Genomic DNA, 14,985 nt, shown 5'->3' on the forward strand with positions numbered 1-14,985 from the left:
ATACAGAGACGCATCGTTCCGTCCTTTTTCCTTACAAACAACACTGGGGCTCCCCAAGGCGACACACTAGGTCTTATATAACCCTTCTCTAACAACTCCTCCAATTGAACTTTCAATTCTTCCATCTCCTTTGGGGCCATTCGGTAAGGAGCTTTTGAAATTGGCCCTGTCCCAGGGATTAAATCAATCGAGAAGTCCACGTCCCTTCTTGGCGGCATACCAGGAAGTTCTTCTGGAAAAACATCCCTAAAATCACATACCACTGGAATGTTCTCAAGCTGCAACTCCCGCTCCCCTACTTTACTGATACTACATAGAAACCACGGTTGCCCTTGCTTGATTAACTTCCTGACCTTCAATGATGATACGATTTTTATCCTCGGTCCTTTAGGAAGACTCCTATATTTAACCTTCTCCCCCCTAGGTCCACTTAAGGTCACTGACTGTTCTTCACAATTTATTATCGCTTTGTATCTACTTAGCCAATCCATCCCAAGTATTACATTTAAATCATCCATTTCTAGAGAAAATAAATTACTTGGAAATTTCACTTTCCCTATCTTAACCGGCACTTCACGAAACAACGTATTACATTGAAAAGTCTCCCCAGAAGGAGTAGAGACTGAAAAAGATGTTTCCTCGGGGTTCTCCAATTCTAAATCCTTAACTCTAGACTTTGAAACAAACGAGTACGATGCACCAGAATCAAAAAGTACTTTAACGGATTTTGTATTAATAAAGAACGTACCTATGACCACATCCGACGCCTGCGCTGCCTCCCTCGAGTTAACTGCCGAAAGCCTGCCGTCGTTCTGGGTAGAAGTAGCAACACCTCCTTGATTACCACGTTGGCTTGATAAGAAATTCTCGTTTCTAGCATTTCCCGGTCGTTGCTGAACACCGGAGTTATTTCCCGAAAACCTTGGGTTTGAGGCACCTCCTAAGTTTCGGCCAAAACTTCCACCATTATGATTCCCCCTACCAGCTTCATTACTACTCCGTCCGTTAGTGATTCTTTGTTGTTGGAAACCTCTATGATTTCCCCCTTGCAACTCTTGTTGTCCTATGCGAGTATAACACTCGTACATTCTATGGCCCGGCTTACCACAGTAAGAACAGTCCACTAACGCACCCCGGCAGTCCCTTCCTGGGTGATTCTTTTGACATCTCCTACAGTTGAAGATTCTTTCCTTCCCATTACGATCATACAAAGGCTTCTGCATTCTAGCCTCTAGTCTCGAATTTCCCCCATTCTTGCTGTTTTGACCAGAATGGAAACCTTTCTCCTGAAAGCCTCCAAACGGTTTGTGCTTCTTAAATTGATTTTGGACTTGATTACTCGCATTCGTATCATTCTGAAACACGGGTTCTTTTCTCTTCTCTCCGCTATGGCCCAACTTCTCTTTTTCCTTCCTGATAACATTTCCAATCTGCGCAGCTCTCTTATATAGCTGGTCTAACGTATCATATCTATCAGTCTCAATGTGTTTTTGGATCTCATATGATAGACCTAACTCAAAACGCTGTATTTTCTTTCCCTCAGTTGGGACATCATCAGGGCAAAACTTCAAGTATTCCATAAATTTCTGATAATATTCATCTACCGTTAGGTTTCCCATTTCGAACCTAGCAAACTCATTTGATTTGTCCTTCCTAACATGAGGCGGATAAAATTGGTCCCTTAACGCCCCCTTAAAACCTTCCCAGCTTAATTCACCGTCGTTTTCGGTTATCAACTTCATCTTACTATGTGTCCACCAATAGTCAGCGTCTTCCACTAGGAAAAACGCGGCTTGGTCAACCATGAGCTCAGCAGGACATCTCACCACACTAAAAAGCTTGTCAAATTCTCTCAGCCAGTTTTCCAACATAGAAGGTTCACCTTTTCCACTATAAGTCGAGGGTTTACTCTGGGCTATTCTCTTACTAATTGACGAAGCCTTTTCCTCCAAGGATTTCGGTCTCGGATTCCTTGCACCAGCTAGGGCCTTAACTAGGTTTCGAAGCACGCGATCAGAGTTTCCTCTTGGCACGGACCTTTTCAAAAAGGGTAGCATGATGGCAGGTATACTACATTAGGTTAAACAAGGTATGTAAATACATTACTACAGCGTTCGTGGTTAAGGAGAAAAACTCATTCTGTTATAGTTCTAAAATAAACAAGGTAGTAGCCCCAAAGGAAAAAGGGTTGAACAATGAGTCTATAATCAAATCTATTTTTTTTTTCCATAAATACAATACTGAATCGATTCTACTTACTAATGTTTAGACTTTAAAAAACAAAATTCAAATTCAAAACAATAATACCATATAATTCCAATCTAAAAGAAATAATTGGGTCTAGATTCCCACATAATCATTGTTCAAATACTACAAAAGTCCGAGATAAACAACCAAATCATTTAACCAACAAAATTGTTCACAATTATTCTACTAAGGAACTAGACATACGAACTCGTACACATGCATAATCAAATAAAATAAAAACAATCAGGCAAATAAAGGCGACGCATCCATACGGTCCCGATCCTCCATGTATTGATCAGGGTCAAAATCAGCATCATCAGAGTCATCGCTAGACGCGCTATCGGAATCAGAAGGGGTTCCTACAGATAAGGAATCAGAAGGGGTTCCTACAGATAAGGAATCACTCATAGTAAGTCGCGCTACGGAATCAGAAAGCTCTACAATTATTGGCTCAGGTGGTTCCTCCTCCCACATCATGATTTCACTCTCTTCCTCACTCATGAGATCCTCTCGCCTCACCGGCCAACCCCCTAGAATAATTACCCCGCTATCATTATCACTCAACATTCCATCTCTATCAGCTAGTTCCCCCTCCTCATCAGCATTATATCCATCCCCTAAGTTATCCTCATCAGGCTCTTCTACCACTCCTAAAGAATCCTCCTCCATTAATTCTCCCTGCTCCTCATCAGAATTTCCTTCGAAATCCTCCTCAAATTCCTCTTCTGGGTCCTCATCGGGGTCCTCCTCCGGGTCCTCTTCTGGATCCTCCTCGGGATCCCTCTCGAAATCCAGCTCATCGAAGATTATAAATGGCACTGAGTTTGGGTTTACTACGGGAACATCCTCCTCATTATTATCTCTCCTTGCCCCACTAGGTTCTGGAACGTCAACTCCGTCCCGACCCTCAGTTTGCACTGCTCTTACCCTTCTGTCAATCTCTAGGTGAAACTGGTCACTCCTCTCTTTCAGTGCAATCATCTCCTCCTCCATTATTCTTTCATACACTAGTTTGGACTTTTTGTAGATCATTTCCATTCGTCGGGTGTAATCCAAATCACTTTCCCCCTCTTTTCTATCCCAAATTCCCAGAGCATCTATTTCTGCCCAAGCTGGGGCATTAACTAAAGCTCTCCAGGGTTCCTCTCGGGTATTAATTCCCTCTTCGGCCGGTCTTTTTCCTTTATCCATGAAAGAAAGTAATAATCGAACTTCCTGACTCACAAAGAAAGAAAACAAGACAATTAATTTCTGAGATAAGACAAAGATAGATAATTCAGAGCATCAGAGATATAAACACAAAAATCCTATCATGGACACATCAAAGTTATCCATGACATCATACTTAAAGACACCAAGCACAACACATCATATCCCCTTAATGTCTACCCCTTTTTACTCTCGTCAAATTTTTTTTTTCCTACGTTAGTCTATCAGTACAGATAAATAACACTAAATAAAACTCCCGCTCTGATACCAGTTGTAACATCTCGGAATAACTCGGGTCGTACGAAAAGAGAAAATGACCTTTTAAAAACGAGACAACTATAATCCGAGTCAAACCGGAATGTTAGAAAACAGTTTAAAACGGTTTTGAAGTTAAGGAAAACGTGCGGATCGAGTTCTATTAGCGTTATTAAGAACTACTAGATAATAAGAAATTCTTAGCAGCGGATAAGAACGAAAAGTTAAATCTACTTATTACAACTTGAGAACGAAAGTCGCCTCATAAAAACCAAATGTTCTTTAAACTAAATTTTGAAGTTCTTTAAGACTTCTCTACCCTAATAATTTATTTCTTCAAGGGACAATCCTCACTCCCCAGACCTGTAACTTAACTTACTGCTAGTCATTGCCCAGATAGGTAACAACATCATCGCAGGGTCGTTAAGACCAAAAGTACACGTCAGCAAACGTCGCATACCAAATAAATAATAACACAAGAGAAAGATTTAATTAATTAACTGACAATTCACAGAACCTTACGCTTCGATCATGCTTATTAAGAATAACTATTTTCATGTAAAGGTTAGTCAGCCATACTGCTGTACTATCCGGCCATACTGCCGGTACACTCCAAACTCCATAAGTGAGACAATACATTAGGGGGAGCTAACCCCTAAGCATGTCTCTACCATAGACACTCGCCTTACTTCGGTGCCTATGGTTAAGTATGCATACCCCCGTGGTGGCTCATAATGCCCTCATAAACCGCGAGTAATTCATTTCCACCAATTGACGTCATACTACGTCCACTTTAAAGTTAGTGAGGTCATACTACCTCTGCTTATCAAACAATGTATAAAAAAAATTATTGATTCGAAAGATAACATTATCCGTACTATATATCCATGCTTTACTTTTGTATACCATTATTATATGATACATCGGACTAATGCGAACCACACTGCGTGTACATACCTTAAGCAAAATAACCAACTCGCAAGCGTCTTAATCAATTCCCGGTCACGAATCGACTTCCTACAAGGTTCAATCGTATTCGGGAAATAAGCACACATACACATTTTCCTCAAATCATCTTTAACACACATATACAATCACATCCATACCTAGAATACTACACACAACATGAACATCCATCACATACTATAACATGGTAAATACACAAAACAGGACAGCCTTTACAATCTGTCCATAAACTCAACTTAAAACTGTCAAATTAAAAATCCGACTTCACCGTTGCGTCCGGAAGGCGTCAAAACCCCCGGGGTACCAATTTTCATAATTTATAACATATTATAAGTATTTTTAACTTAATTTCAAAGCCAAAAATGCTCCAAAAACACATTTTTTTCACCATTTTCAAAACCTACGGGATTTCATTTTTTATCACAAAAATATAAATTTCAATGCTTTATTTCCTATTAAATCTAAACAATAAAATTTACATAATTTTCATGATCACATACAAAAATAAATTTTAATTAATTAAATATTTTTTTCTCAAAAATAATTCTTTTTGCACAAATGTACACACACAAACACATCACATATATACATGTATATTTCTCTACCAACATTATAAATTTCTTCTTTTAATCAATAAAAAAAATAAAAATAAATTTCCATCACCACATACATTTTTTTTATATGAGCAACCATTTTTTTTATGTATATATATATATATATATATATATATATATATATATATATATATATATATATATATATATATATATATATATATATATATATATATATATATATATATATATATATATATATATATATATATATATATATATATATATATATATATATATAATTTTTTTTTCAATCATTCATCAAACAATTCTTCACACACATGTAAACATATCCAAAACCCTAAAAACCATACATTAATTTAGATAGAAAAACATCATACTTCCACACATGAATTTTAAATCATGAACAAATCATAAACTATAAAATAACACACATAAAATTCATAGAAATTTAAATTAAAACTTAAAAATAAAAACTAGATTAAGAATTACTCACAATTGCTCAAGAACAAAACACCAAAATTGATGAACCAAAAGGAGGATTAGGCGTGGGAATTTGAGGGTTTAGGGAGTGTTTTTCTTACTTGCAATGGCTTGGAATGAAAAGATGTAATGAAAATTAAGAGATTAGGTAAATAAGGCAATTAAGGAAAATTAAGGCAATACTTATGGAAGGCAATAATTCCTTCATCTTTCAATCTTCCTAAGAAGTTACTAATCCTTCTTAATTCTCCATATGGCCGGCCAAATCCAATCACCTTCCCACTTTAATTTTTTTTTTTTTTAAATTAAAGATAGATTAGGAAAAAGGTTTGGACTTAAAATGGTTTTAATTGCCTTAAAAGTTGAAGCCTCATGATTTAATCTACTAACAAAATAAATAATATAAAGAAATATATTTTTCTAAAAAGAATAATAATAATAAAAATAATAATATTACTAGCAAATCATTTAATATATCGGGAAAATATCGGGGTGTTACAGACTACCCCCCTTAAAAAGGTTTTGACCCCAAAACCTCAACGTACAAACACAAACACACAACAATCAAACACAAAACACACAACAATCACACACATAAAAAACGACAAAACAAGCACACAACAAAAGAAATAGATCAAAATAAACCTCAAAGCGCGCAAAATTCTACCGCTTCCTACCCCCCTTAAAAATTTACGTCCCCGTAACTTACTAACCTGAGGAAAAAGATGCGGATACTTCTCTCGCATTGAAGCTTCTGTTTCCCAAGTTGCCTCTTGTGACCGATGATTTGACCATAGAACCTTAACCATTGCAACATCTTTTCGCCGAGTACTGCGAACCTTTCTATCTAAAATCTGAACAGGTTGCTCTTCATAGGTGAGGCTTTCATCAAGTTCTAACGGTTCCGGGTCTAAGACATGCGAAGAAGCCGCAACATAACGTTTTAACTGGGAGATATGAAAAACGTCATGAACTTTACCCAGCGCATTAGGTAACGCTAACCGGTAAGCTAACTTCCCAATCCGCTCCACAATATCATAGGGGCCAATGAAACCCGGGCTTAACTTCCCACGAGCACCAAAACGAACCACACCTCTCATCGGAGACACACGGAGTAGGACTTTGTCGCCCACTTCGTACTCATCAGGCCGACGTCGGAGATCGGCGTACGATTTTTGTCTATCCTGGGCTGCCTTCATTTTATCGCGAATTAACTTTACTTTCTCAGTCATTTGCACAAGCATATCAGGTCCTAAGGTGACAGATTCAGTAAAATCATCCCAACATACAGGACTACGGCATCCTAAAGTCCAACATAATAGATTTAATCAGAGCTAAGCATACTCAAGCATTATTTAAGTTTGTGTCAAATATTCCCCCTTTTGACATCTTTCAAAAAGAATTGGAGCAATCAAACCACAGCACTACGCATATAGACATAGTCAAAGAGAGAATAAGGATGCACAAAGTAAAAAGCAGTAACTATGAATGCAAACAAGATTAGCTATGATCAATCGTCACAGATAGTTAGTAGCATAAAAGAAATTGTTTAACATATTATCATTGTTAAAGGATGTACCCCAGCTGGTACCAAACGAAACATAAAAAGATTGTTTGATAATAGAGATGGTTGCAACAAAAAAAAATATGATGATTATCAGGAGAAATTAAGATGCAGGAGCTTCTTCATCTATATATTCTGTTTCCACCTCCACTGTGTCAAGCTTGGCCCCCAAACGTGCTTCCATTTGGTCCATTTGAGCAGATAGTGAGGCTATAGAAACACGACTTTCATCCTTAAAAACAAGGAAGCTGGACTGCAATTCGTTAAGTTTCAGGAGAATGGAGGATAGAGGGGTTGTAGGAACTGTAGTGTCATCTAAACCTTGATTTTGTGATGTGTGTACTGGTGGTGGTGATGATGGTATAGATGACTGTGGTGGTGAAGATGGTTGAATTGGTGACTGTGGTGGTGAAGATGGTTGTATTGGCGACTGTGGTGGTGAAGAAAAATTATGAAATGACGGTGTGGCAGGTTTAGGTGAGGAAGGATGTGTAACATCTCGGAATAACTCGGGTCGTACGGAAATAGAAGATGACCTTTTAAAAACGAGGCAACTATAATCCGAGTCAAACCGGGATGTTAGAAACAGTTTAAAAACGGTTTTGAAGGTAAGGAAAACGTGCGGATCGAGTTCTATTAGTGTTATTAAGAACTACTAGATGTAAGAAATCCTTAGCAGCGGATAAGAACGAAAAGTTAAATCTACTTATTACAACTTAAGAACGAAAATTCGCCTCATAAAAACCAAATGTTCTTCAAACTTAACTAGAAATTCTAATGATTTATTTCTTATCAAACTTCTATATTCTAAAGATTTATTTCTTCGAGGGTCAATCCTCACTCCCCAGACCTGCAACTTAAATTACTGCTAGTCATTGCCCAGATAGGAAACAACATCATCGCAGGGTCGTTAAGACCAAAAGTACACGTCAGCAAACGTCGCATACCAAATAAATAATAACACAAGAGAAAGTTTTAATTTATTAGCTGACAATTCACAGAACCGTACGCTTCGATCATGCTTATTAAGAATAATTATTTTCATGTAAAGGTTACTCAGCCATACTGCTGTACTATCCAGCCATACTGCCGGTACACTCTAAACTCCATAAGTGAGACAATACATTAGGGGGAGCTAACCCCTAAGCAAGTCTCTACCATAGACACTCGCCTTAATTCGGTGCCTATGGTTAAGTATGCATACCCCCGCGGTGGCTCATAATGCCCTCATATACCGCGAGTAATTCATTTCCACCAATTGACGTCATACTACGTCCACTTTAAAGTTAGTGAGGTCATACTACCTCTGCTTATCAAAACAATGTATAAAAATTATTGATTCGAAAGATAACATTATCCGTACTATATATCCATGCTTTTCTTTTGTATACCATTATTATATGATACATCGGGCTAATGCGAACCACGCTGCGTGTACATACCTTAAGCAAGATAACCAACTCTCAAGCGTCCTATTCAATTCCCGGTCACATATCGACTTCCTACAAGGTTCAATCGTATTCGGGAAATAAGCACACATACACACTTTCCTCAAATTAACCATAACACACATACAATTACAACCACACCTAGAATACCACACACATCATGAACATCCATCACATACTATAACATGGTAAACGCACAAAACAGGACAGCATACATAATCTGTCCAGAAACGCAATTTAAAACCGTCAAACTGAAAATCCGACTTCACCGTTGCGTCCGGAAGGCGTCAAAACCCTCGGGTACCAATTTCCATAATTTATAACATAGTATAAGTATTTTTAACCTAATTTCAAAGCCAAAAAGTGTCCCAAAAACATATTTTTTTAACATTTTTCTAACCCTACGGGATTCACCAAAATTTCATCAACAAATGAATTCCAAATGGTACATTGCCTATTAAATATCAATTACCAAATTTATATAATTTTTATGAACTATCTTTGAGATTAAATTCTTTGTTCAACAATAATTTCTTTAACCATACACATTTTTTTTACATGAAAATTCATTTTTATATATAAATTTCAAAATCACCCATCACACAAACCAATCCTATTCTTCACATATATGCATATCTAAAAACTCTAAAAAGAAACATTCTTCATCAATTTAGATAGAAAAATACATCCCAAAATCATACATGAAATTTTAAATTCTTAAATTAAACATGAATTATAAGATAAAACATATAATAATCATAGAATTTTAAATTAAAACTTAAGAATCAACATAGATTAAGAATTAAACTTACAATTGTAAAGGAAAACACCTAATGATCAAATGTAATGGAGTTAGGAATGTGGATTAGGAGGAATTTTGAAAGGATATGTTTTTTTTTTGTCCTTGGAAACTTTAGAAATGAAAGGATGTCAAAATGAAAATGATTAAGGAATTAAGAAGGGTTAATTATATGGGATTAATGCCTTGATCCTTCATTACCCTAAGGGAGTTACAAGCTCCACCAAGAGTCCCTCCTATTTTATTTTTTTTTTTTTGAAAATAAAAGATGGGCTAAGGAAAAGCTTGGGCCCAAATAATTCTAATTGCCAAAAAGGATTGCAAATCTCATGACCAAGCCCAATAATAAATAAAATATATATATAGAAATAATATTACTAGTGAATTATTAAATATATCGGGAAGAAAAATATCGGAAAAATATCAGAGTGTTACAGACTACCCCCCTTAAAAAGGTTTTGACCCCAAAACCACACTTATCATAACACATAACCACAAAACAAGTAAAACGAACTTAATCACTATACACACATACACAAATCAACCCAAAATATAAATCGCGCGAAAATCCTATCGCCTTCTACCCCCCTAAACGAAGTTACGTCCCCGTAACTTACTAACCCGAGAGAAAAGGTGAGGATACTGCTCTCGCATGGAGTCTTCCGTCTCCCAGGTTGCCTCTTGTGAGCGGTGATTGGACCATAACACTTTAACCATGGTGATATCCTTCCGACGAGTACTACGGACCTTCTTATCCAATATCCGAACCGGCTGTTCCTCATAGGTTAGGCTCTCATCAAGTTCTAACGGCTCTGGATCTAATACATGAGAAGAGGCTGCGACATAACGTTTCAACTGAGAAATGTGAAAAACGTCGTGCACTTTACCCAGAGCATTAGGTAATGCTAACCGATAGGCTAACTTCACTACTTTCTCCACAATGTCATAAGGACCTATGAAACGTGGGCTTAACTTTCTACGAGCACCAAAACGAACTACTCCTTTCATTGGAGACACACGAAGTAGAACCTTGTCACCCGCTTCAAATTCATCAGGCCGACGTCGGAGATCGGCGTACGATTTTTGTCTATCTCGGGCTGCTTTCACTTTCTCGCGAATTAACTTTACTTGTTCAGTCATTTGAACAAGCATATCAGGTCCTAAGGTGACATATTCAGTAAAATCATCCCTGCATACAGAACTACGGCACTTACGACCATAAAGTGCTTCAAACGGAGCCATTTGAATCGTAGCTTGGTAACTGTTATTAGAAGAGAACTCTACCAGATCCAAATGTTCATCCCATGAACCTTGCCATTCCATGGCTATCGCTCTCAACAAGTCCTCCAGTATTTGATTGACGCGTTCCGTCTGACCATTGGTCATTGGGTGGAAGGACGTACTATGAAGAAGGGTGGTCCCCAACGCTCGTTGTAGTGATTTCCAGAAATGTGACAAATATTGAGTATCCCGGTCAGAAACAATAGTACGAGGTATTCCATGATAGCGAATCACGTACTTAATATAAGCACAAGCAAGTTGTTCCATATCCCACTTATAATTCATTGGAATAAACCTTGCCGACTTAGTAAGTGTGTCCACGATAACCCAAAGAGTATCATTACCGGCTCTTGTTCGTGGCAAACCCAACACAAAGTCCATGGAAAATGTCGTCCCACTTCCATACCAGATTTTCTAGAGGTTTTAATAATCCAGTAGGTCTCTTATGCTCATTCTTGACCTTTTGACACGTTAAGCACTTAGCAACAGATTCTGCTATATTCTTTTTCATACCTGACCACCAAAACATGCGTTTTAAATCTTGATACATCTTATCCCCACCAGTATGAACCGAGTATCTAGAATAATGAGCTTCGTTCAATAATTTTTCTCCTTCAAAGAGTCACACCTATCCGGTACACATCACCGTCCTTTAAAACGAAGACTACCATCCTCATGAATTGTAAAACCGTCAGCTCTCCCTTCACTGATCTGCTCCCGAAGTTTAATGAACTTTGAGTCTTCCAGTTTCTTAGCCATAATCTCTTCGAAAAAGGTAAGTTGAATAGACAAGGCACTCAACTTGGCTTCCAATTCCCCTTCTTGGATTATCTCCAAGTTCATTCTCCCAAACTCCTTACACAACTCCTCAAAGGTTATTAACACTGAGACTGAATGCCTCGATTTCCTGCTCAAAGCATCAGCGACTACATTCGCACGGCCTTCGTGATATGAAATCTCCAAATCATAATCACTGATAAGTTCTAACCAACGTCATTGGCGCAAATTCAACTCGGATTGAGTGAACAAAAGTTGCAAACCTTTAAGGTCCGTGAAGATCTTGCATTTGACACCATAGAGATAATGACGCCAGATTTTTAATGTAAAAACCACAGCCGCTAATTCCAAGTCATGTGTTAAATAATTCACTTCATGAGTCTTCAGCTGACGCGAAGCATACGCCACTACTTTCCTATCTTGCTTTAAAACACAACCTAATCCATGTTTGGAAGCATCACTGTAGACGGAATATTCCAAAGATGGATCAGGTAAGGTCAACACTGGAGCTGTAGTTAATTTCTCCTTCAACAACTGAAATGCCTTCTCACACTCCTCGGTCCATTCGAACTTCTTCTCCTTCTTCATCAAGGATGTTAGCGGACGAGCGACACGAGAAAAATCCTTCACAAAACGACGATAGTACTCTGCCAAACCCAAGAAACTTCGAATATCCGTAACATTTTGGGGTGTAGACCAGTCCCGAAAAGCTGCTACTTTTTCTGGATCAACGGAAATTCCTTCCTTAGAAACAATGTGACCTAGAAAAGCCACTTGCTCTAACCAAAATACACACTTCGAAAACTTAGCATACAACTGATTCTCTCGCAGAATCTGCAAGACTATCCATAAATGTTCTCGATGTTCTTCTGGGCTCTTAGAATACACCAAGATATCATCAATGAACACCACCACACATTTATTGAGATACGCGTTGAAAACCCGATTCATCAATCCCATAAACGCCGCCGGTGCGTTGGTCAACCCAAAAGGCATCACGGTGAATTCAAAGTGTCCATATCCGGTTCTAAAAGCTGATTTACTAATATCCTCCTCCTTAATACGTAACTGATGATACCATGACCGCAGACCAATCTTGGAAAAGACTCCTGCCCCTTGTAACTGATCAAAAAGATCATCGATCCGTGGTAATGGGTACTTATTCTTAATAGTGACCTTATTAAGTTCTCTGTAATCAATGCAAAGACGCATCGTTCCGTCCTTTTTCCTTACAAACAACACCGGGGCTCCCTAGGGCGACATACTGGGTCTTATATAACCCTTCTTCAACAACTCCTCCAATTGGACTTTCAATTCTTCCATCCCTCTTTGGGCCATTCGGTAAGGAGCTATTGAAATTGACCCTGTCCCAGGGATTAAGTCAATCGAAAAGTCCACGTCCCTTCTTGGCGGCATACCAGAAAGTTCTTCTGGAAAAACATCCTTAAAATCACAGACCACCGGAATGTTCTCAAGTTGCACCTCCCGCTCCTTCACCTTACTTATACTACACAGAAACCACAGTTGCCCTTGCTTGATTAACTTCTTGACCTTCAATGACGATATGATTTTTACCTTGGGTCCTTGGGAAGCTTTCTATATTTAAATTTCTCTCCTCAGGGTCCGCTTAGTGTTACAGATTGCCTCTCACAATCTATTAATGCCTTATATCTACCCAACCAATCCATCACAAGGATTACATCTAGACCTTCCATTTCCAAAGAAACAAATCACTCGAGATTTTGTCTTTCCTATATTGACCGACACCCCACGAAATAATATACTACAATGAAAGGTCTCTCCGGAAGGAATAGCGACTGAGAAAGATGTTTTCTCGGGATTTTCCAATCCTAAGTCTTTAATTCTAGACTTAGAAATAAACGAGTACGATGCACCAGAATCAAAAAGAACTTTAACAGACTTTGAATTGATGCAAAAAGTACCTGTGACCACATCGAACACTTGTGCTGCTTCCCTAGCATTAACTGCTAATAGTCTGCCATTATTTTGAAAGACTGGGGTAGCGCCTTCTTGACTACCTCTTGTCCAGGAAGGTTCTCATTCCTAGCATTCCCTTGAGGTTGCTGAATTCCGAAATGATTTCTTTAAAACCTAAGGTTTGAGACACCCCCAGGGTTTCTACCAAAACAAACACCGTTTTGATTTCCATTTCCCGTGTCATTGCCACTCCGACCATTACCGAAGCGTTGTTGTGGAAAACCTCTGTGATTCCCCCCTTGAGGTTCTTGTTGTCCCAATCGAGCATAACACTCATACATTCTATGACACGATTTACCACAGTATGAACAGTCCACTAATGCTCCCCGATAATCTCTCCCTAGATGATTTTTCTGGCATCTCTTACAGTTATAAATTATTTCCTTTCCATTACGGTCATTAAGTGGTTTATGTACACTGGCCGCAGATATCGAACCTCTCCCACCTTTACTTGACTGTCCTGGCTAGTACACTTTTTCTTGATAACCCCATAGGTTTTGTGTTTCTTAAAGTGGTTTTGTGCATGATTACTCCTGCTCTCTGCATTCTGGAACATAGGTTCCCTCCTTTTGTCCCTACTTTGGGCCAACTTCTCCTGCTCCTTCCTAATAATATTTCCTATCTGGGCTGCCCTCTTATATAACTGGTCTGAAGTATCGTACCTATCGATCTCAATGTGTTTTTGAATCTCGTACGATAAACCCAATTCGAAGCGTTGCATTTTCTTTGTTTCAGTCGGGACGTCCTCAGGGCAAAACTTTAGAAATTCCGTAAATTTTTGATAATACGCATGCACTGTTAAATTCCCCATTTCAAACCTAGAAAACTCGTTTGTTTTATCTGTCCTCACGTGAGGGGGGTAGAATTGATCCTTAACGCTCCCTTAAAACTTTCCCAGCTTAATTCACCATCATTCTCCTTTATCAGCCTCGCCTTACTATGTGTCCACCAGTAGTCATCATCTTCGACCAGATAAAATGCAGCCTCGTCGACCATAAATTCCGCGGGACATCGAACTACACTAAAGAGTTTGTCAAACTCTCGAAGCCAGTTTTCCAGCGCAGAAGGTTGTCCTTTCCCATCATAAGTAAAGGGCTTACTCTAGGCTATTCTCTTACTAATCGATGAAGCCCTCTCTTCCAAGGATTTCTGTCTGGGGTTTCTTGTACAAACTAGGGCTTTCACTAGGTTTCGAAGTACACGGTCAGAATCACCTCTATTTCCGTTCTTTCTCAAGAATGGAGGCATGATGGAAGGTATACTACAATTTAATAAACAAGGTATATATAAATATTCTATTTCCATCATCGAGGTTAAACAAAACTTAGGCTAATATAACTTCTTAGAGATAAGGAAGTCTATCCTAATAGTTGGTAGAATTAA

The sequence above is a fragment of the Amaranthus tricolor genome, chromosome 8, assembly GCF_026212465.1.
Source record: "Amaranthus tricolor cultivar Red isolate AtriRed21 chromosome 8, ASM2621246v1, whole genome shotgun sequence".
In the NCBI taxonomy this organism is placed as follows: Eukaryota; Viridiplantae; Streptophyta; class Magnoliopsida; order Caryophyllales; family Amaranthaceae; genus Amaranthus; species Amaranthus tricolor.